Consider the following 24,363-nt stretch of genomic DNA (forward strand, 5'->3'; position numbering starts at 1 on the left):
CTGGATCACAAAGTACATACACCAAATCCAAGTGCTAGGCTCTTTTATGTCTTTAAACCAAAGATACCGGAATCAATCATTTTTATAATGTCTCTTGAAACAAAAACTCTTACTGAAGATTTATGTAAATATATAGCTAAATGCTATCACCAGCTGACCCATTTCCCATTGTCTACTATATATCAGGGACAAAACTCCTTCTGAGAGGCACAAATGCAACCTAGGAATTCTTAATCCCAAAATTCAATGTGTAATCCACTGGCACAGCGTGTGTCATATATTTTAATGGCCAGTGTACATATACAAGCGTACAACTGCAAGCAGTTAATGGGTTTACTCTTTTAATGGGGGAAGTCTTGGCTGCTAATCTGAAGGCCCTGGGTTCAAGCCCTACTGATGACCCAACTTAAATTATTGTTTTATTAAGTAAAGACTTAAATATGACTGATATAATTTAAGCTATTTAATCTTCCGTTATAGAATGATTAAGATTCATCCATCTGTTCTATAATCAAAGATTAATAAAGTTATGAAGCTAATAGTATAACAAGTGTTTTTGCTAATCCCAAATTGTTGGGATAGTTCTCATCTGGGAGCAGTGAGGGACACAGCAGGAGGAACAGTCCATCTCCATTAGGAGTGATTAGTATAACTTTAAGCTATAATTACTTGGATACATTCACACAGGAGACTGCTACCCAGCCATTAAGTATCCTTAAGAGGATGATCTTCTCTACCAAAAGGTCCAGCAGTTTTTCTGACAGTTGAGAAGTTTATCTCCACTAAGTGCCTGAAGGGTGACTCAGTGATTCATATGAATGACAGGTGGTTTTTGTTTGTTTATTTTTTAAAGTGGCTGGCAATAAAAAAATAAAAATAAAAATAAAAGCAATAAAAAAAAGATTCTATATCATCTTTCTATGCTCATTCCTCTAAGGGGATATCCATTAGTTAAATGACAGGAAGGTGTTACCAAGCTGAAGGCATCTTGTGTAGCCTACTATCTCCACACTAGTCCTGCAGAATCAATAATTTCTTTGGCTATTTTGCGTCGCCACTTCAAACATCTAGAAAGAAAACAATGAAAAAAATTTGAAATTCCAGGGGAATGTTTTCTACCCTAGAGCCATGATGTACAGCAAGAGACATTCTCAGGTGCCTGCCAAGAACAGCTCCAGGCAGTACAGGTCTGGCAGCTCATGAGTATCTATCAATAAAAACAGCAAAACAGCAATACAAATAGTTTGCCTAAGCATTCTCAAAAAGTACACTGAGGTCTAGAAGTCAAGAAAGCCCTATTCTCCCTGCCTTAAAGGCAGAAAAGTAGAGGATCCAAAAGGTAAAACTAATAACTCAAGAACTGCATTTATGAGACAAGGCAGACTGAGAGTCTCCAGAAAGTTAATACTGGTCAGTGCACAGGTGGAAGATTTTTTACAATCCTTTTTGGATACTTTTTAGTGGTCAGTTTTTATTTCTGATAGGAACTGAAGACAGCACCTAAGCAAAAGGTGTTTCTGCTATTTAGCCAAACTGCTAAATGAAAAGAAATTTCACTGAGAGTGCTTTGAAGCCAGTTCTGTAATATCAGAAATAATCACGTCATTGTAACTGATCCATCTGAAAATTGTGCATGTTCCCCATATTCTTTCTTCTTCCCTTTGCAGAATGTTGTTTAAAAACTCAGATTTCTAGTGAATTGCATGGACGTTCTTCTAACCTCCTATTTGAATTTTAACTAGGCCTGAAGTAATCTCTTTCTATTAGCATCAATCTTTAAATGGAATGGCTCTTCTTTTTCTTCTATGTCTTTGCTGTATGCAAAGCCAGTATCATGTATCCTCATCAGCTTTATTATTACTAAGTTAGCCAAGCCTTGTACACCTGGAGCATACCTATATTCTGAAATACAATAAGATACAGAAATCTAGAGAGGGCATCAAACGTTCACATTCTTACCAGATCTAGTGCACTGGTGGCTGGGGCTGTATACAGTAGCTGATTACAGGATGAATTTCACATGATCTTTTGTTTCTGATGAAGTGCCAAATAGTACCCAGAATATTTTTTAGTGTTGCATTAACTTTAATTTAAAGCTTGCTCCCCCACCCCAATTCTGTCTATATAATATTCCAGTCTTGTTCCAAAACAACCTTCCAAATTTGCATCAGCTGCAGAGTTCATTAACCCATCTGTTTTGTGGCAAAGTCATCATGAAAACATTCTTTCAACTCTAGATTTTGTCAGTCTTTGAACTAGAACCATTCTTCCAATAACTTTCCCATTCAGCTCAGCTAATTATCTGATTATTATTATTTAGCCAGTTTCTTGCTCATCTGATCATTCTTTTGCCAATGCAATATTAACAAATGTTTACTTAAGACACCTTACCAAAACCTTAACTCAGCTGCCAGTTCCATACATTTTATTCAAAGTCCCACAGTTGACTTTTCAGGCTTTTTACCTTCAGCTTTCTCACCTTCCCTTAAGGGTATGATGTACTTCTTGAGTATCACTTACTGGAATTTCTGCTTGCCTCCAGTTCCTTAGTATCTTCTCTGGCTTTATTTTTTTTCTCACGAGCCTTCACAAAAAGCAGCCAGCAAAACTCTAACAAGCTCCACTTCATTTTCAGTACTGACACCTGCCTGTGTTTGCATAGCAGGAACTATTGCATTGCCCAGGAGCTGAGTTCTGTGCTTTCACCAGGAACAAAGCTCGCAGTTGTCTCTGCAGACACACACACACACAAAAAAACACCACAATCTCTAATCCTTAAAGGTGATGCATAGAAGAACAAGTTGTAAAATCTTTATCTCATAGCCATAAGAGAAATAGAACTTCTGCCCAATTTGTGTAACAGCATTTCCAGCTCAGAAAATGTCCTTGTCTGTCTGTGTAATTTGGTGGGTCTTTTTCAAAGGCTTTAGGTGCAAAGGTGAATGATTGCACAAAAGTCCTGGTTTAAATTTCAATATTACATTTTTAGTTAATATGGCAGAGAAGAGTGAGAGGACAACAGATACAGACTTATCTGACAAAAAAAATAAAAAATAAAAAAGTGAAGTGAAAGGAAGAAAGTTTTTATTGTTTCTTCAAAATTCTGAAATTATGCTTTTAGAGCCCAACTCAAAAATGAATGCTCAAGGTAGAACTGTGGGAATAGGGATAAGAATTAAGATAAGAAATGAGAAAACATAAAATATAAATATTAAAAATAGGGTCACCTAGAAACTTCTTGAGTGTTTTTCCAAGCTTGCTGCCCTCTGATAGCTTAAACAAACTGCTCACGTCCTCATAGTCTTTCCTCAGTTTTAACTTTTTATTCAATTTTCTTGAGAAAGAACTGAGCAGAAACCAACACAGAACTATGGTGAGTTTTGACATCTTATTTACTCAGTAGGGAGATAACTTTCAAAGATAAAATATCACTTTCCTTCTGAATAGTAAGCTTTGTATTTTTTTTTCCTACTTACTGCTTCTCCTGGTTGCAAGTTGCATCAGTTACTGCCACTACAAATGTTTATCTCATGAGCAAAGGATCAATGTTATATCTATGCCTACAAAGTGGAATAAAAAGGAAATACTCTCTATCCTTTTCCATCAATTGTGGAGTCAGCAAATGGAACTTCATTTTAACACAGATTCAAATATATTTAGAATTGTTTACTTATATTACTTTGCTTTTAAACTGACTTACTCTGGTAACAGTTTTTGTATTTTATATCTGACAGTATCTCTAAATCACAAAGTTCCTGATATAACTTTTAAAATGAAGCCTCTCTATTTGTAAGCAACTAAAAACAGGTAATTGTAATTTCAGCAAAACGTCAGCCATTTTCTCCTGCCCCACAACAAACAGCCAGTGAATGTCCAGCAGTCTCATGCAAGTGCTCAGAGATCGGCATGTATGCTGATGAAACAAACATGTACAGGTTGAAGTAGATACAAAACGAAGTGTAGCATGACACATTTCAGATTAAACAGAGATGTCTCTGTGGTACAGTGTTGTCTCTGCTGTTTTGAATGCTATAGGGACAAAAACACTGATTTAAAGTAAAAGATGCTACTGAAAACTGCAAAGCCTTCCTCCTCCTCCTTCACAAGCAGGTGGCTATGTATACCACTAAGTCTATTTACTAAATCTGTCATAAATTGTCTCCATACTCAGATTCTGCTGTTTTAGCAAAACTAAGATTTGTATCAGGATATCATAAACACACTATGCCAGGTCAGAAGGTATTACTTTGTCCTAATAGAAGTAGCTTTCTATGGGATCACATCCCACGTATTGTATCACCAGTACTGAAGCTCTCCTAATGTCTCATCTGTTTGTCTGAGTATAAAAATCATGAAATGTCAACTGTTCCCTGGATCTGTGTGCACTGAGTTACAGTCTGGATTAGAGCCTTAATACAGAAGAAGAGAAGCAGTCCCATCACAACTCTGTTTAGACCAAGTAAGATTGAGGACTTTTGTTTCAGCCATCCCATAAAACACGAAAATAAATGGAACGATTTATTCTGCAAAAGTTCTGGAATCCCCAGAGCTTTCTGCGTGGTCCCCAAGGATGAGGGCCACACACCTCCCTGCCACAAGCACCCTGAAGTCGTTGTGTCCTTCAGCCAGTAAGACCTGGGCTGAGCTGGAGTGGTGATAGCTCATGGTGCAGTCCAGTGGTTGGGAGTCAGCCAAGGTGGCAATTTAATACATGCTCTAAAAAGCCAGTCGGTCAGCTACAATGCCTATACGTTGCCAAACCACTGAGTACTGTGGCTTCTGAAAGAATAAATCGTGCTCCTAACAGTGATCAGGATCATTTGGTTAGCTGTAAACTTTAGTTTCATAAAATAGGTAGTGGTAGATACTGGAGTTTTAATTTCTGAATTTCCTCTTTCAGCAGAAAGACTTCCCATTGCAGTGCATTACAATATAGGATATAAAAATAGTTTCTCTATCATCACAACTTCATAAATATATGGTCAGAGACCTGAGCAGAAAAATTGTTAATCAGCTCACATTATAAAAACTAAATATTGGATTGAAACACCAAATACTTTGCAGAGTTTTCACTTTATTTCACAAAAGAGATTAACTGGATTCAAGGTGGGCTCACAGACAGTCTATTCTAAATTGGACCAGAAATCATCAGCCACCTACAGTCTGAATTTGACCCCATTATATTAAACAAAGAGCCCTGAGAAATAATTGAGCTGGGAGCTGCACAACAGCCTAAACCCCTGCTGGCTGACAGTGTCCAGCAGAGAACAAATGAACCCACTACTAATGGTAGTCAACAGCTTCTTCAGAGGATTGAACTTATCAACCTCTAAAGAAAAAAACAGTATTCTGCCTGGTCCTTAAACAACTAACCTGATGTAGAAAACTGGACAAATTCTCAGCTACCACAGCTCTTCTAAAATCAGAAGATCAATGAGAATTTAGATCAAGACCTTGCCATCTTCTCTTTGCAAAACCAAGCACGTGAAAAGCATACCGAACATCGTTCAGCGCGTAGGATCCTGCTGCCTCGTGCAGGCCTCAGAGATGCCACGCTCTCTCGGCGGCCTGGCAGCAAAGACAGAGTCCCCAGGAGCAGTGATGCACGATCCTCGCACCTCGCCGTGCACACAGGCTGACTGAGAGGTGTGCTGATGTGCTGGAGGTGTGCTGCTCCCCTGCAAGCTCGGGAAGCCTCTCATGCGCCAGCAGCTCGGCAGAAAGCACGACCACAGGCTCTGAATTCGTCCTTCTCCAGCGACAGCTGCTGCCGGAACTGCGGAGGCAGGGTCAGTTTTTTCCACTTTTGCCTTTTTAACACAGCGGAGCATTAAGTGCCTCCCACTCCAGAATAAATTGTGTGGATCCACTGCTATGTGGGCTGCAGGCATAATAAGGAGTGCTGTGAATCTGCAAGCACAGGAGCGTTGATGACTTCCTGGCAGTGGCCACTGCTATCAGCTATGGCTGGTGACATTCATGCTGCAAGTTAATGGAATAAAAACCAGCTTCCTACCTAAATTAGTTAGGATAGCGAGCCCAGCTGCTTCACAGTGAAGAGAGAATTAAATAAACCCTGCCCCACTTAGACTCTCCAGTACATGGTGATTTCTCTCAGAAAACAACATCTTTCAAAAAACCCTTCCCTTCTTTCACAGAAGCCATGAACACAGGTAATTAAGCCAGAACCCCAAGGTGCTGCTCCACCAGGCCTGATTCTGCTGTACCCGCAGTGCTTGGGCAGCTTTGCCTGGGGCAGGGAGCCTTGTGGCACTGCTCTGCAAACCCCTCCTCTGGCCAAATGCCGCAAAGGGGAGAAGGCCCTCCTGCCCGACCTGGCGCGGTTTCCAGCTTTGCACACTCCTCCACCTGGCCCTAAGCTGTAGGGCTTGTCCTTGAGAGGTGTTGGGGAAGTGGGTGGCCAGCACAGAGACCTCAGTTAACTGAAAAAAAACAGCTTGTACATGCTGGAAGATCTTTGCATTTTGTGAGAAACTCTTTTCATATTTGAAGTGTAATGGTAATTTTTTTTTTTTTTTCCTTGACAAATTGATCAGTTAAGCCCTCCTCGTGTTCCTTCAGATGCCCTTCTGAGCACGGGAACTTGCAGTTCAGTCCCGAGCTCCTGCACAGCCTGGCACAGAGACAGTCTGTCATCGACAGCGCGCACGTACGGTACACCGATAATTCTGGTACCACATAGCAGGTCACTCTGATTAGGGCTCTTTTGCCATACACTATGTTTTGTCTTTTTTCTGCAGCTGATCGGGGGATCTCAGAATTAATTAAATCTCTTGATGTACTTAGACAGCTTGTGGAGTAAGTGGTAAGATATTAGAGACACTGAACTTGTTCACTTGATTTCATCTCTGTAACCTGAGCTCCAATTTAATGCTGTATCTCCTACCCTCTTGAAGATTAATTACTGCACCAGTTAGCAAGTCATCTCACCTGCTTTCATTTGTGAAGAGTGTGAGTCAGGAGAAATGTAACTCGGGTATTACTTGGGCTTTGTATATGACCAGTGAAAAATAAGTTAAACATTTAACAGTTAAATGTATTTAGCACTACAACACTTTTTCTCACAATCACCTCTAGGTTGTAAAACCTGGTCAGGTTTCAGGTGAAGCAGTATGACTGACATTGAATTTCTGCTTTCAGTTGTCACCTCTGCTCCAGACCCTGTAGGTGTTTAAATAGGACAAGTACAGAGTGAGCTTAAAGGTACTCCACATTATGGTGGCTGTGCAACAAGGAGGCACACCTAACAAGGTAGAGACTTCAGGGAGGAAAGCAGTATAGACACACTCTTCCACTTGAAAGATATGTCCAAGAAGCTTTAGTTTGATCACTGGAGAGTAACTTTGACAAGCTAGTGACTAGAGGAATACCAATTTTAATTTATCAGACACTGAGCCAAGCATATTTACGTGTGGGAATCTAAATCTATTAATTCCCATCCCTTTTCTGAGGTCCACAATAGGAACAAGTCTACCTCTAAATACAACTCAGGTTTAAGACAACCTTTGTTCATGTATTTAAGTCCAGCAAACCCAAGCACTAGCCACAAACAGGAAGGTTCAGGTGATGCTATGTGCTAGCCCAGGCTGCACACAGCTTAAGTCTGCATCGCAGCTTCCTCAGTGGTCATTTCCTTGCTCCCAAGAGCACAGCCAGCTTTGTAGACAACCACTTGCAATCTTGGCACTTAATATATATACAACACAACTGTGCAATGTTATATGCTGACACCTGCCAAGCCCTGGTGGGCACTTGTTTTGCACACGAATAACTGATCTATGATCACCAACCATACTTCTTAGCATTCCTGTTAATTTTGTCATTGTTTCTTGCAGTGCCCACTGACCATGTCCTCCTGCACAGTGGCATCAACATTCCCACCTTTGGTACCTGAAGTAGAGTCCTTACACAGTCTTTTCACCACAAAGACACCACTGATTTATTCCTAGGCTCCCTTATCCCAGGAAGGCCATAAGTGGCTTCTTAGGGTTAATGGGATTTTCCAATAACTGTTCCAGGATCCACTCTCTACATTATTTCAACCTATAGCTTCAGCACCTGCTTACAGCACCATCAAGAACCCACAGCAGTTTTTTCCAGGAATATTGTGAAGACCAGTACTTGTTTTCTAAAGTTTATTTTAAGTTCCTTCAGTTATACATCCTAGAAACACATCCAAGCACAAGCGTTGCTGTCTGCTTTAGCAGGGCACCAGGTTGCCTGTTACAGACAACATGCAACAAGTCTTGCATTAATTCAGACGTCCATCCCTTATCTTGACATCTGAAAATGGCATCTTCTGGCAGCTTCCCCTTCGGTATTGTCTTTCTTTTAAGGATGATGTATAGTGGCAATTTTGCTTTATCTGCTAAGACCACCAGCAAAGTGGCAATCCTGTTTTTTCATTGACAGTGTTTTTGATAAGTGATTTAGGCCTTTTTTATTGCACGGTAATATTATGTCTGAAAAACCCAATGCATGTCTGAAGAAAAACACAGATCTTTGATTTGTGTTGCTTGTGTACATTAGTAAACATTTGTGAATTTCATGTATTGATTCATATTGTTGAAATTCTACTATTTTTTTCATATAGTTAAAACAGACTTTACCCTAGTGTTTTTCTACGTTAACTTTATAAGCATGAGTATTACCTCATTTATGTGCCAACAGACATTGGTTATGACTTTCAGAATAAACTTTTAATTGTAATGGGAACCCTTTATAAGGAACCCCTTCTAAAACTACCAAATTATTTTTGTTAGGAATTTCCTAATCTAAATAACCCTTTCTGAATTCCACTATTAGCATTTTTTTTTTCTTTCTATAAAACCTATGCAAAGACAGCCATGAATCTACTAAGAAGTTTTCATATTTCTCACGCCGTGATGCATAAGGTTTCCAAAGCATCTTCAAAAGGCAGGAATCTACTACTTTCAGTATTCATTAGCAATGGTAATTCAGATGTTTTAGAGAATAGGGAGAAAATTATACATATATATAACATAATAAAAGTTATATTATTTATAAATCAAAGGTAAGCAGTAGAAAGAGTTCATTCAGTCCCTTGCTTTGAAGGAACCAGTGCTCAGAGCAGCTGCTTTGGCTGCTTTTAGTTGATGTCTTGAAGAGGAGGAGCAGGAAAGTGGCAGCACTCAGAGCTTCCCCTCCCTGGGGTGAGTGGTGGAGTCTAATTAGGCAGCATCTCTAGTGCAAGCCTATACTAGAATAGCTAAGGAAGATGCTTGTCATTGCTTACCATCTTAATAATGCATCTTCTCTAACATCTCTCCATTATTGTAAATCTGTGTTTTAAAATGAAAAAAACAAAACAAAACAAACAAAAAAAAAAAAACAAACAAAAACCCACAACCAACAAATCCCATAACATAAAATCTCTTCTAATGATAAAATTGATTTATTTTCTTTCCTCCCCAGTGCAGACATACTTACAACTGGGGTACAGGGCTTCTCTCTTTAATATCTAGCATCCTGGGGTATCCCTTCTTAGTGCTAAGAGAGAAGGAGACAAATAGGTCTTTCCCCCTAAATTATATAGCCCAGTTTAAGGCTCTCTCTATTTTTTATTTATTTATTTATTTCCAGAAATGCATAAATGCTGTGGGCACACCTGAAGGGGGTTAGGAGAGGGTGCATGGTGGCAGATAAGGTAACTGAAAATGGCTGTGTGCCTGTGAGTTTTCTGTGGGGATGCACACCTGGTAATACATGGTGCGAGAAATGCTCCTCTGTGCAGATCCACAGATGTGTCCTTGCAGTGCTAAAGCACCTCCCAGCTGCCTTGGGATCAGGACACCACAGGGTTTCTCTGGTGACAATCCACCAATTTCTCCTGCCTTCTTCACTGTACTCTTTCTCCATTGTAAATGCAAGGTAGCTCCAAGTAACTTGCCCATTAGTCAAAGCATATGAGTAAATGACCTTCCTTAATGGGCTAGTGCCAACTAAAACATAGGCAGCTGACTGCCTTACCCACCCCATACCACTTTGTTGCTGATGCAAACAAAACAAAAGCAGCTGTAACACAGAACATGCTGAAAAAGTCACCATTAAAGTGTTAAAAAAGGGTTTTTCCTTGTAGGTAGATCAGAGAGGCCCTTTGGATTTCAAATCCCTAAAGGATAGAAAATTATCTTTCTGAATTTATATGTAATGGTAAATGCTGATCTGTGGATACTGAGAAGTTTAAGTTTTTGATGAAAGAGACTTTTACCTCCCATCATCACATGCTGTTATGGCACATTATCTCCTTCTGGTCTGCAGTGTCCCTCTTGAGATGAGACAGAGAAGGTGATTTTAATTCTTGCTTTTCCTAAGAGATGAAACACACAGGTACCCACAACCAGCCCCTGCACTCCTCGCTCCTCTGCAGCTTACCTTCTCCTTTGCTTCTTGGTTTGGTGCAAGGTTAACCAATAATATTTTCCTCCCCATCCCGGGGAGGAAATTGATTGATAGTTTCAACCAAGTGTCTTGTCTGGTCTTATATTGATACAAAGAACATTAACAGAGGGAAATGGTAGTTACAGGGACAAAAGTAGAAATCCACTTGTAGCCACCACATTAAGTGGTGATACCTCTTTGTTCATGGCCTCATCCTTCAGGGCTGTTACACCCCTCTGAGATTGTTCTACCAGATCTCTTACAGTGTCTTTCACTTGAATTTGTGACCCAAAAGAGACTAGATAGTCTTGAATTGTTTCTTCAGACCACCCTAGAAGCATGCTTTAGGCAGTCAACTTGGCTCCTGGATGTAGGTTCTGCCTGTGGCTCCAGGAAGCCCTATGGCTGATCCTTACCTCTCTTATGGGCTTTGGGACACAGGTAGAAGAGGTTTGGGCAGAGGAACCGCTATCTAGATAAACTGACTCATACTTCACATTTGCATTTTTTTCTGGTGTGTAACTATGAAAGAAGCCCGGCACAAATTTTATGTGTGTCATTTTCACCCCCACAAAAATCTTTGATAGACGACTGTGAAAATATGTCATTTTGAATGCACTGTTCTAGTGCATGTCCCTCAAACTTTTTAAAATTATCAAAGTAATTATTCACAATATATTACATCAAAGGAAAAATAATTGAAAAATATGTCAGTATAATAAGCAGAAGAAAGGAAATAAGTAGGAGCAACTCTGCCAGAAAAATAATTTTTATACTTTTTATTTATTTTCCCTGTCTTTTCATTTCAGTAAAGAGTAAATGTCTGACTTTTCCACAGAATAGAAATTCTGGCTCCCCGCTGACATTTCAATAGGAGCCTCACTCTCCTATTAGGAGGGTGGCTTCTGATTTTTCTGTTTAAAGGTATAATTTCATGTCACTTACAAGCTGATAATAATTAGGAGGTATCTGCATTAAGCATGAGCACACCTGCCTTTTTGGGAAATCTGTTTTGATATGGATCCAAACTTTGCCTGTGGTTAGCAGATGTGAGCAGGTTTTGGCAAATAAAGCTGTATTGTGACGAGGAGCATTGAATTAGATTATCCTGGATATTGTAGCAGTGATGACTTCAGCTCACTTGGAGAAGGGAGGCACTCAGGTATAGACACCAGCCAAGGCTGAAGTCAGTCATCCATCCCTACCAGGTCTGATCCAAGGCAGCGTGCCTGCTGAGGGCCCAGCCCCGGACCTGAGCTCATCGGGAAGGCAGATTTTACAGATGGCATTACATGTGGCCAAGCCATCTAGTACAGTGAAAGCAGAGGCTAGCAGGGAAACACAGCACAAGCTGAGACCAGCAGATGACGTGTGCTGGGTGGGAATCCCGCCCCAGCAGACACACGGCCCTTCCCTGAAAAGCTCCAGGTTACACCCTGCAAATCGCTGCTCCGTCCAGCCCTCCAGGCAGGAAGCCCATTTCCCCAAGCCCATTTCCCCAAATATTCAACGCCTGAATCCATCCACACGTGGGAGGCTGTTGCCAGCTGTGGCAGAGGCCGTGCTGTCGGAAGGGCGGTGAGGTCCGCGCAGTGCCTCGCAGCAGCAACGCCAATACCGCACGTGCGCCCGATGCGCCTAGGGCGTGACGGCTGAAAGCCACTTGTATTTTCATCAAGGAATGACTACACATTGGCACGAGGAGAGCTTTGCCTGCTGTTGGAGTGACTAAAGACGCTCAGAGCGTATCTCACGCCTCGCCCTGCTGACAAAGCTCAGAGGAATTAGGCCCCTCGGCCTGGTTAACAGGTACAGTCAGGAAAGCTCCCGGGTGCCTTTTTTTCCTGCAAACAAGTATGACCCCCCCCTTCCACTTAGGCAACGCAGCGCATGGTTGTTTTTATTATGGCTCTGTCACTTCACACAGTCCACTTTTATTTCAATAATAAAAATATAGAAATATAATTAGCATCTTTGTTTTAAGGCACTGAGTTTTTACATTACCACGTGTGACAACTGTTATGGCAGTGAAATCGTTAAAATCATGTAAATGCTTAAACCATGTAGGCCTGGGAGATTATAGTTTCATTAGAGAAAAGGCTATAAAGTTAGACCTAGGTAATTACCTTTCCCATTAATGCTAGAAAATTCTTTGCTCCACTGAGAAGTGATTGTGGTGCATCATGCCTTCTGTGCTTTTACATTCAAACTGCAGGAGCCTTTATTTCATCAGCACAAACTGCAAGGAAACAGCGGCAGCCTTCCAGGTGTACTTTGCAAATTGGGGTTTAAATGTGGAACACATCAAATTAAAATTCAATATTAATTATTTTGTCTTGCTAGGAGCCTGAGTAGTTTAAAGCAGCAAGGGTAATTGTCTAACTCATTGTATGTGTCTACAGCGAACTTAATCATTATGTCAGCTTCCTAATAAAAGGTTATTATAGAAACAAAGATCCCAATTTTACATATGGTAGGCAAGGGAGAATTCGAAGAGCTAGTCTCCAAGGTAGACTTGAGGTTCTTGACAAATGATGCCCATGCTGTGATCAGATACTTAACAAGAAATCTCGTTATTAACTAGGCCTGTACAGATAATTAGCACTTGAGCTTCAAATTTTAAATCTGGCTTGAGATGTATAATTTATCAAAAGCCCTAGCTCGCTGTCAAAGTCCTATAATAAGGCAGTGTTATTGATGAATTGAGATTAAGAGCAGATTGAAGAGAAAATTAGGCCACTGGTTACTCTGAAAGGTCTGATTTCAATATTTGCAGTACTAATTTGGTATTATTTTGGTAAATGGATGTGGTCCCTGAGTGCTGCACAGTATAAAAGAATAAACTGTATGTCATTATTCTAACAAAAAAAGTATTGTTTACTGTATGTCGAATTTTGCAGCACTAGCAGTCCGGTTAATAAGCTGCTTTATGGGATAAGTGTACCTGTTTTTATTGCATTAATTTATTATAACACACGGAGAATGCTGGGCTTTTAGGCCAAGTTAAAAAATGTAGCTTCTTTACATTAAAAATAATGTTACATTAGACTAATTATGACAGAGTATGCCAAGCCCTAATTTAGCTGTTTCATTTATATCTTTGAATTGTCTTTCAAGCATTCTTTACACTGGTATGCAGATAAGTACCATTTTATATATTCAAGCTACATAAAAAGAGCAATCTTTTTTTAATGATCGCCGGTAGCACTTCATTGCAAGTGGTTCCAAGAAAAAATGAAAGAGTTACTGTATGCAATCTATCTACAGTAAACTGCAGCTGCAAAGGTGTTAGATACACATTCATGACCCTTAGCAAGCTAAATCTTTTTGATACACATAATAAAATGTCATTTAGGGCAATATCTGATTTCCAGAATTATACTAGGTAAAATGAAAGGTTGGGACAAATTCTATTTTTTTTTTCCAGGTTTTAATTCTTAGCCCAAGCACACAAACCGTATCAGAACAACTCTATGCTTTACCATATATCATGTCGAATATATAACAAATGCAACCACATATCATTGTATATATCTGATATATCACATCAATACCCTCCAGAAAAATAATAATGTCACTCGCTGCCTGTTTCCAGGAAACTTTGCGCTGAAAATCCCTTGTAACACGTTATTGGCAGCAGCTCCTTTCCTCTCAGTTTCCAGCTGTCCAATGGGGTACGCCAAGTCACAGCAGGACCTGAGGAGTGTTTGTATTCAACTGTGGCACTGCGCTTTATGGAGATTTTCCTTGTACATTGTGCACTTGCAGACAAGCGGGATTTCCAGGACCCAGCAGGGGCTCCCCGGTGTTTATGCTGAGGTGGTTAGCTAGTTGGCAAATTGCTTTCGGCCAGAAACGTGTGACAGAGGAAAATGTATTGCATTAGCTTTTCTATCAATAACATCTTAACGCTGCCTTATAATGCAATTGCTTTCATGCTGATCCTGTCTCCTAATTTTAATTTTAGGATTGATTGGATTTTGCAATCAGGCGTCTTTGGCAATGTTGGGAAGGAAAGCCCTTTGCTCCTTTCTTTTAAATAAGGTGCTATTAAAAATATAAGCAACAAAATATAAACCACTCCAGCTGCTCTAGGAAGCCATTGACTGATACATATTTGTACTGATTTGGAAAACATATAATATTTTTGATATATATGTTGTAATTATTTTAAGATGACTTAAAATAATTTATTCTCTTAGATTTTACTCTGCCATGCACAGTGGAGCAGCATTTTGCAGGACCATTTGAGTCCTGCAGGATATTTAGTAGATTTGTAAGAGATCCAGAAAGGAGGGCACTGCAATGCTCAGCAGACGGAAAAGCTAATTTATACTTCTGTGGTGGTTATCATTCAGGGACTTCCAAGTGTTATTCACATATCATGGACTTACGCTGACCTTGTTTACACTGACTGTACTTCTACTGTGCAGTAGTGCAAGTTGTGATCAGGAGACAGTTCTGCTTGCATTAAGACGTACATCAGTGTAAGAGGTAAAGCTGGGGAGCTTTAGGGTCATTTAAGATAAAAGTAATCAATAAGCTAGAGTTGAACTTTATTTAGAAAATAATTTAGGGAGGTTTTTTTTTTTTTGAGCGATAGTGTCAAGGGTACTCAGATCTAAAAAATGTTTAGATATTTCCAGATTCTGGGGGAAAATGAATACATATATGCTAAGCAGGAGCATTGTGCCCACAACAAGGCTCTGTCAATTTAGGACGCGCTGCAGCTCATCAGATAACGCTGCTTTCTAATAAGCTTAGCGTCCAAATCGCCTGACTTGGAAGTCCTTTCACATGAAACATTCCCCCAGCTTGTAAGGGGAGCTGCGTGCACAAAAGATCAGCAGCAGAACGCGTGCTTCTATATTTGTTTATATTTGTATAGCAAATAGAGTAACGATAAAATACTTTTCATGACCTGAGGTGAGAAATAACAGCTACCAGCGATCACCATGCAAAAGAAAAGAGTGGGAATGCATATTATATAACACCGGGCATCTCACACTGTGTTATTAAAAACAAATGGGTTTGGTACTCAGCTGGGTCGTGCAGTCAGCTCTACATTCCTCGTTTTGAGCGATTTGGTCATGCGGGCATTAAGTGACCACACATGGGCTGCATGAATTATGCCACAGGAGAGAAGCAGCGTGAGGATTCCCATCGATATAATTACAAACAGCAACTACTTAGCGCAGCTCGGGTTGACAAACCAGGATTTTGCCAACACCAATTTCGCCAAAACAAATTTCTTCAGCCAGACCAGAGGCATTTCAGTGTTACAGATATTACTGTCTGTGCGCGTCCAACAAGCCGAGCACGGAGGGCTTCCTGTGGTCAAGCCTCCCCAGAAGAACCACAAAGTTGTGCCTGCGCTCGGCACCTTCCCTCGCCGGCCGTAAAAGCACCAAGTTCGCTCTGGCGGACGGCTCCTAGAGGCCGGCCTTGCGGCGAGGCGCCGACAGGGGTCTCCAGCGCACCGCGGAACCGCCGCGCACCGGGGCCGGGCCGGGCCGAGCGGGGCCGGGGCCGCGGCCGCAGCGCTGGGTCCCAGCCCCATGCGGCTGCACGGGGGGTCCCACGGAGGACGGGGCCGGGACTGCGGGTGTTTTTCCTTTTTATTTATTTATTTTTTTCTGGGTAGGCACCTGGGAGGAAGGGCCGTCTTTGGTCTGAGCCTGGGTACCCGAAGTTCAGCAAAATAAAAGATGCCTGTTACAGGATGAGGCAAAACGACGCGTGGTTTCTGCTAGCGCGTCAAAGCCTTCCAGGTTCAGCTCAGATCAGCCAGGTATTTCCAAGCGGCCTGGTACTCACCGAGTATTCAAGCGACAGAAGGCAGAAAAACTCATTTTGTTAGAGGTGATAGTAAATAATAGCACCGTTCTGTTACCTGCGTGAAGCGGTTGCAGTTAATTTTTAAAGTGCATGTGGAGTTCGGGTGCTCTCTGTTTTTTAATTAAATGATTCAGGAAGACAACTGTCCAGAAAGCTTAAGGCATTTACAAGTGGAATACAGCTCTATAGTCTGTGACAATGTACAGTGGTTGATGAGTTAGTTCTAGAGGCTTCTGAATTTTAATGATGTTGGAGATGATATTGTGTGTCCTTCAGCTTGTTAGAGTGACACTAGCACTCCATAAATCATAATACCTGTGTATTGTAAAATCAATACAAAAGTGCTATCTCAGCGCTAAACCTTAATAAGTTTTTCAGTGCTCTAACAGCTTAAACTTTGCTGTAATGCCATTGGACCTGCAGGTTAGGATCAGAGCATGCTTAATTTGTTTTGTAATAGAGACTTTTCTTTAATGAAGGACCGATTAGTAAAGCTTTGGTTGCCACTCTGGTGATCAGTTGGCAGAACAGCCTCTGCAATTAAACTCGTGTATCTCTGTCCTGAAGCAAAAAAGCAGGCTTAAACAGTCAATAAATGTTAATCCAGTCAGAACCTGTCTGTGCCTTTGAAGGCTGCCCATGAGGGGTTTTTCAAATCACATTTTTTTCATCTTGTTTTAAATATGGAGGTCCCCATAGAGCTGGTACGTAGTGTACAAGGCCTCCTACTGCTCTGTAATAAGATCTGGCATACTAACAACGTTCGGTGCAGATCTGTCATCTTTAGGTTTGTTTGTCCCTCCTCATCCCTGCATGCCTATCTGTATGTTTACTGGTTACGAGAAAAGTAATCTAATGTTTTAAATTTCATATATATGAGGATAAAAAGGTTGCTTTTAAAATCTTTATACAAAACATGTTACTACAGATGCATAAGATTTTTATCATTTACAAATATCTCCCCCAAACTTTTCCCCATTATTGTTTCTTTGTGGGGTGATTCTCAGGGGAGGAAGTTTACATTTATATATAAACTGCAAAGCACACATGGGAAACATGGAACTGCCAAGCAACTGTCCTTAAAACAAGCAAAAAGAAAAGTTGAACCTTATTGAGATTGTTGTTGCTCTCTCTAGGATATGCTTCTCATGAAACACTGCCAGATATTTATCTAATTCTGTTTTTCATTCTTGTCTGCTTGCTTTCTTTTCCTATGAATGGGATAAAAAAAAAAGCAAGTTGATAACTAAAAGCAGAGGGAGGGTTAGCAGAAAGTTGGCTGATAGAGTTTGGAGGGAAACATGGGTGAAAGAAAGAGGCAATTCCCAGTCTTTAAATGCTTTCCATTTGGTGAAACACAGCTTTTGCTACGAACTTCATTTCCTTCCATTTTCCTGACTATTTTCAATCTGTCCCTTTACCTGCACGCATAGCTATACATAAAGCATTAAAATACATGGGAGAGTGCATTAAATTTAGCCTAATCATAACTGGCATCCTCTTTCTGTTAGTTTGTATAATTTAGCTTTTGCTCATCATCAGGAGACTGAGAGCTTCAGATAAAAAAGATGAAGAGAGTTGTATGAGTAGCTGCATTTTAGATGGAAATTTCTTGACAGAGAGAAAGAGAGGGAAAGGAGGGATGCCGGCCTCTTTTTACAGAGGACCAAACCCACAGCTAGCACAGTGCTATGACTTCCCCAGGGTCCCTGTTTTCCACCAGGATGACCGGGGAGCAGTTGGAGGCAACAAGCTGATGCAGGGAGTGGGCAGTGGCCATGGGGCAATGGAGTCGGTGCAGCACAAGCCTGCAAAACTTCAGCACGGGCAGGCAAGATTGCTAATACCACGATGTGGTGTTTTCTACTGCTGGCTATCAGAACAGTACAAATCACCGAGTTGTCTTTAGTTTAAAATATGCCGAGGAAGTAATGGGCAAGGGTAGCACGGGAAGCATTATTATTAACTACATTCACATTGTTTGTAGATATGGATATACACATACATCTGCATACTTGCTAGCTTGAATGATTCAGTTCTGATGAAGAATATTATGAGATTTTTAAATACCAATATATACATTTTAAAAACTCCCTGCTCTCCTTTCCAGCTTTCTCAAGCCCTGCTGTTGTGAGGCCAGTCACAGCCGTGCTGAAGCTGTGGTGTCCCTGTCCAGCCTATGTCAGGCTCGGTCATGTTCAGCCCAAGTTACATGTTTAATAACAATTTGAAGCTGAAGAATATATAAGGAAAATATTTTGTCCTATTCTTTGCTATGTTTCCCTCTTCAGACTCCATCTTCAGTTTTGATCGCTGAATTCAGACCAGTTTATGACACAGGTACAAGCCCTGACTTACCTTTTGTGCCACGTCTGATTCCAGCCGGATGCATGCATTTCCTCAAATAGCCAGCTCTGTGCAGCCAGGATGTAGCTTGATTTTTGTCTTCCATTACTCCTGTGATCTCAGCAAAGCCACTGACAGCAGACTTTGGGTTCCTGTTCAGTCAGGTTGTGTGCAACCTTGCAGAAATCATAGAGGAGACTCTTGCTGAAGTACTGAAATCAAAACTGCTGTCTGCAGTTTTTGATTCATTAAAACATGAGCAGGGCAAGAGAAGGGAAAAAGAAAGTCAGACAGCATCTTTCAGATAAAATAGATAAAATGGACTCCAAACAGACAAAGGAAATCTTGAAATATTTGGAAGTGCTTATTCAGTGCACGAAGCTATGGAGGCCATACAGTCCTGGGAAGTAACATCATAATAGCATGGATATTGATGTCCTGAAAGCCTACTGATCCACAAAAGACTTCCATAAATTATAGTCCTGAATTATAATACATCAATTGTTGCATTTTAAAATCTTTTTCAAGCAGGATACGGTGATAAAGCTTTCACATTCTTTTCCTTTCATTTTCTGACTTTCTACCACAAAGAGCTGGGCCACATGTCCCTGACTGCATGTAGTTGGTCCTGTAGTTTAGTCAGCACATCCCAAAATTTAAGAAAGCAGGGCCAGAGCCGACAGGCTGTTGAGTATTGCTGGAAGTACTGTGGGAGCAAAGCACAATGGGAGCAAATACCTCTTCAAGCGAAATGGTACATGAGATATTTGCTATCACACAAGATCAGCTAAAGCATAAAGAAATGCATGCAGCATTCAAAGCAGGAGACACCTGTCTTCTTGCTCACCAGGTCTCTAACAAGAAAGGGGAAAGCAAGCATGAGGATGGACAGAGACTAGTCATGGCCATCTGTAATGCCTCCAGGTGTTTTCTCATGCATCTGCCTGCCTAGTGCTGCATCACATTTAGGCATGAACTAAACTTGCAAGGAGCTGAAGCTGGGATGAGCAATGCCAATGTTTTGCCTTAACTTGGAGTGGAGAAGTCAGCTTCAGACCGTGTGGTCCCAAAGCTGGCTGTGCAGGGTCAGCGGGAAAGCAGTGGGTTAGGGAGCAGTGCATACCCTCTCTACTCAATGCATTCAGTTTGTTTATTTTAAAAAGTGTCTGGTCACGGGGCCATTGGTTCCTCCTGAAGGACTGGAGCTGTTTGCATAAGGGCGAGCTGTGTGTGTGTGCTGGGACTGGGCTGGGGAGGTGTGTACGGGAGGGGAGAGCAGGGGGGCAGAGAGCACTAGATTTTGTTTGCTTTCCACTCAGTGCTAGCACCTGATGAGCAACTGCGTGATCACAGCCAGGGTGTGATAGTTATTGCAAGTGGGGAAAACCCAGAAAAATTTAAACAGGTCCTCAAGGTCATAAATGTAATTCAGTTTGTGCCTAAATCAGCATCTTGTGTCTCCTGTGCCCCTTCACTTTTTTTCTCACTGGCACACTGTTAGGGTGCCCACGACTGTAGGTCAAAGTCACAGCAGCTATTCAGAGCATGGGCTCCCTCAGAGCCAGAAGGGGTAAAAATAAATTTGGGTATAATCCTCACATCGGCTACAGTGGTCTGGGCAGCTTCAGTAATTGCAAGACGCTCAGAGGCTCTCACAGAAACCCGGGAGCCTTTGGCTGTTGTTTCAGTGGACTCCCAGGGTCAACTTTGGGTGGCTGCAGGAGGTGAAACTTTAAGTAGACTCTAGCCTTATAAAACATCAGCAGACACATACTTGAAAGCCTAATGATCAGTTTACCTTGGCTTAATTAGGTTTATGTGTTCAAGGATATCCTGGCAGGGAAAGAGGCTTGCTACTCTTGGAGAAAATTAAAGCTGGAACGAAATTCTGCTGACCTGATGGAGAGCCTGAGCATGAGAGATCTCTGTGTGAGAGCCAGCTCTCGCAGCTGGCTCCTTGCACTCAGAGAAGTGAGCTGAGCCCAGATATCCCACTTGTTCACTAGCCATCGGCTCTCTTTTTGGGGTGGCAAACCTCTGTGCTCGGGAAGCTGCTGAGCTGGCTCAGGGCTGCTTACTTGCTCTCTTTCCCTCCCTTTCAAATCTCATCCACCCCTTGCAAAAATGAGTCTATGATTAATAGATTTTTGAATTGGCTTATAATTGGTTATTCTACTCTATAATATTAATTTTCATCTTCAACCGTTCATTGATTGAAGAATACTGGATGTGGATTGTTAGTTTTCTTCGTGACACTACATTGAAGAATGATTTGGAGAATATGTTAGTGCATACTGATGACATTTTCCATCTCCTATGTGTTTTTACAGTATTTTTCTTATTTGATGCCCTGGAAGAAGTGAAGCTGGCTTCTGTGGCTAGTATTTTTTACATAGTCTTTTTAAATAACCAACTGTTATAAAAATGCTAAAAAAAAAAAAAAAAGTTAAACCACATGAAAATGAGGAAGATACACCTGAAGAAAAATAAGCCAGCTATGGCCATCTTACCAGCCTTTCTGATTTCCTTTCCACTTCCACTTTTCTCTCCATGCCGCAGCATTTCCAGCTGCATGGTAGCAGGCATCCTGACTTTGGGGCATTTCTACAGACCACAGTGAGACTGAAACAGAAGAATTTGTCATGAGATTATTGATGCTACCCAATTCACTTCAAAGTTCGTGGGCATGGATGGGGTATCCCACACTTTTAACCAGTGCACTGTGTTGGTCCGTAACACAGACATTTAATGAACGTTGGCTGATGACCCACGAGTGTAAGAGATCCCTCAGTACCTCCCATGGTACGAGCCTTGGAGAGGCTGACTTTGTCACTGCTGTGTGTACCGGGGAGGAAAATGTCAATGACTTCCCCACCTGCACATTTCATGGCTTCGACACCCCTGCAGCCCAGGGGTACACCAGCCCTCGCTGGGGCACAGCTGTTCCAGGGACTCCCTGAATACCTGTGCCCTCATTTGAGCTGCTCTTGTGGGGCCCTTTCCATCAAAGCTGCTGCATGATGTCTCTCTTGGAGTCAGGATCACGCCCTGTGGAACAAGATCAACGTGCAAGTGCAGAAACCTTCTTTTAAACTTTCCTTGAGATGGTTTAATTTAAAATAAAAAAGTGTCACAAGGCTGTATGCTTCTCACCTCAAACATTCATACTATTAACAATTAACTCGCTGCGAGAGACTGCCAAAGAATATAACTGCACTCATTTAAACATTGGTGACTTTTATTACTGTCTTCCAAGAAGTAGCAAAACTAATTTCAATGAAAATTTGTATTTAGGAAACAATCAACAAACCACACACATAACCACATGTACAACTCGACGTGCTGCTGGGCTGAACCAAGGCATGCCAAGCTGCAGCCTGAAGCTAATTTTTTACAGCCGAGTTATAAAGCCCTGAAAAGGGGGTTTTATTGTGGAAATGCTGACAGAACCATACTGGTGCTACTGGCTGCCTCTCTAATTAGTCCAAAGAATGGAAAGTTATATTTTGCAATATGTGGTAAGCGCTATTGTCCTGATGTTGCTGGTTTATGCCAGAACTACGGGCTTAATTTGGTGTTACATGTTCTATTACAAGTTTGAAAAGGCGACTTGGACCCTTTTACTGTCTTTAAATGTGAGTGCTTTCAGGCAGCAATCTTGATTTGTACTTTCAATTATATAAATATTAAAAGGTGCAGTTTGAATTTGTTTTTGGTGACAGTGGTAGATTCCTGCTGTGTTCCGTCTACTTTGAAGAAGATGTGGAGTCCACATGGCGTTTCTTGCATGTTTTCCAGAGACTACTTTTAAATTCCTTCAATAAAAGTTACTTTTATTCCCGTTTAAGTGTTTTGTGGTAATGTTTACAGAGAAACATCCTGCCAGCAGACTAAAGTAAATAAAAGACAGGACACCAGTAACATAAACCACATCATTTTACTACTGTTCCCCACCACCTGCACTCCCCCTCTCTGCCAGAGCTCCCTACTTGTAATAGTGCCTACCTGGCCTGGCTGCCACTGGTTTCACTGAAGGTGGCAGAGGCTGTTTACCCTGCTACCCCATCACTTTTCACTGCAAGGTTGCCACATATAGCTGTGATAAGGCAACTTCTGCCCTTTGCCATCCCTTCAGCATCAATTAACTTGTTTTTAGCTAAGGCTCTGTTACTGTGCATCCTATTGTAGTGCTTACAAGCTCTTGTCTTGCACCTACCTATGCTGGCCCCTACAACAGGTAACAAAAGAACAGTCCTTTCCCTGAAGGTAGGACAAACACAAGGGAAATGGATAGACACGATTATCAGATTACACACACGTGACATACCAACCGTATCTTAAAAACATGCATGATTATAGGAAAATGAGTCAACCCACTGATTTAAATGAGACAACTACGTGATTAAGTGCTGTGCTCTGCTTTCATTTTGCTAATTTGTTTGTTTGTTTTTCTTCTAATACAGTACCTATGGTATCTTGAAAAATGTTACTCATTGTTGCTATATAAATGCTGTTGCTGATAGTGAGCTGGGGCTGGGCACACACTTGTGCAGCAGGGGAGGGTTATATTAAGGTTCTAAACGCCTCTGTATATTTACTTTAAATATACTATTGTTCTTTCAAGTGCCTACAAACCCCTATTAGTTATTATACAGTCACAGTAAGTTCTTGTATTTATATGTGAAATCAAGCCATGGTGAATTCCTCTCTTGTTTGAGGATAAAACTGATTTCACAACAGTGCCTCCCTCCCGTTGTAGTCAACATCATGCTGCTTAGCATTACTGGACTTAATCGAATGACAAGAATAAATTAATCCATCCTCTTCCTTCCAATCCCCAGTTTTTACCCCTATCAATTTTTGCAAGGATTGGCTTTGTGTGGTACTTGATAGTAATGCAAAAGCTTCCATAGTGAATAAAGTATGTCTGCTGAGATTACACTAAAAGCAACTGTGGATTATTTTCTAAATGGTAATCCTTAACAAGAAATTTTGTTCTTGTACAGCAAAGCAAGGTCTCCATTTCTGTCCTTCTATGTATTTTGTTTGCTGCAGGGAGGCAGCCTCTCAGGAATGACCTGATGGGATGAAACATCAAGGTTTGACTCAACCAGATCTGACCCAACAAGCAGCACTTAGAATTAGATCACAGTCTCTGCATGCATTAAGACCTACAGCCTACAGTAGCTCTGTTAGACTGCAGAGCAGCTAGGCTGGCTCTGATTGAAATTACCATTTTGATGCTCTGACCTTCAGATCTCTTAACAAAGCAGAAAACGACCTGTCCACTTGTCCTTCTGGCTCTGGTGAGGCAGAGTGGCATCAGCTCCAAACCAGTAAGATATTTAGCTTAATCCATGCTCCCAAACACAGCACCAAGACAACAACAACAAACTTCAAAGAACACAATTCTTACTTACAAAAGGGACTGCTGCCACTGCCACAAGCAGAGGTCAGAGGGTCCTGCCAACATGTGGCCAAGCTGGCAGTAACTCACCTCCCAGGTCAGCTCCAAAGCCCGGATGCATTTTAAAATCCACCAAGAATCACACACTGCAATGCTTGCTGCAAGTGCTTTGCCCTGAGATAAGCACATACAGAAGTCTGGTCACTGCTGAATTATGAGCTCCTCATTGGAGCTTGGAGGAATTGGGAATGCAATTTGAAAGAATTCTGTCAAAGGATGAGAGAATTCTAGCAGAGGGGAATATATATTATTTATATATATATTTTGTGTGTTAATTTGAACTTCACATA

The 24,363-nt window shown here is 41.3% G+C and overlaps 1 long non-coding RNA gene across 1 annotated transcript; it reads right to left on the reverse strand.

Annotated features, from left to right (window-relative positions):
• Positions 1 to 15,055: 15,055 nt before the first annotated feature.
• Positions 15,056 to 24,336, reverse strand: LOC118169511. Its single transcript, XR_004752172.1, has 4 exons — positions 21,117 to 24,336; positions 18,619 to 18,782; positions 17,368 to 18,133; positions 15,056 to 16,315 (listed from the first exon to the last, which is right to left on the reverse strand). It is a non-coding gene; the product is annotated as an uncharacterized LOC118169511 (long non-coding RNA).
• Positions 24,337 to 24,363: the final 27 nt, after the last annotated feature.

This window comes from Oxyura jamaicensis, chromosome 7 (genome assembly GCF_011077185.1).
Source record: "Oxyura jamaicensis isolate SHBP4307 breed ruddy duck chromosome 7, BPBGC_Ojam_1.0, whole genome shotgun sequence".
In the NCBI taxonomy this organism is placed as follows: domain Eukaryota; kingdom Metazoa; phylum Chordata; class Aves; order Anseriformes; family Anatidae; genus Oxyura; species Oxyura jamaicensis.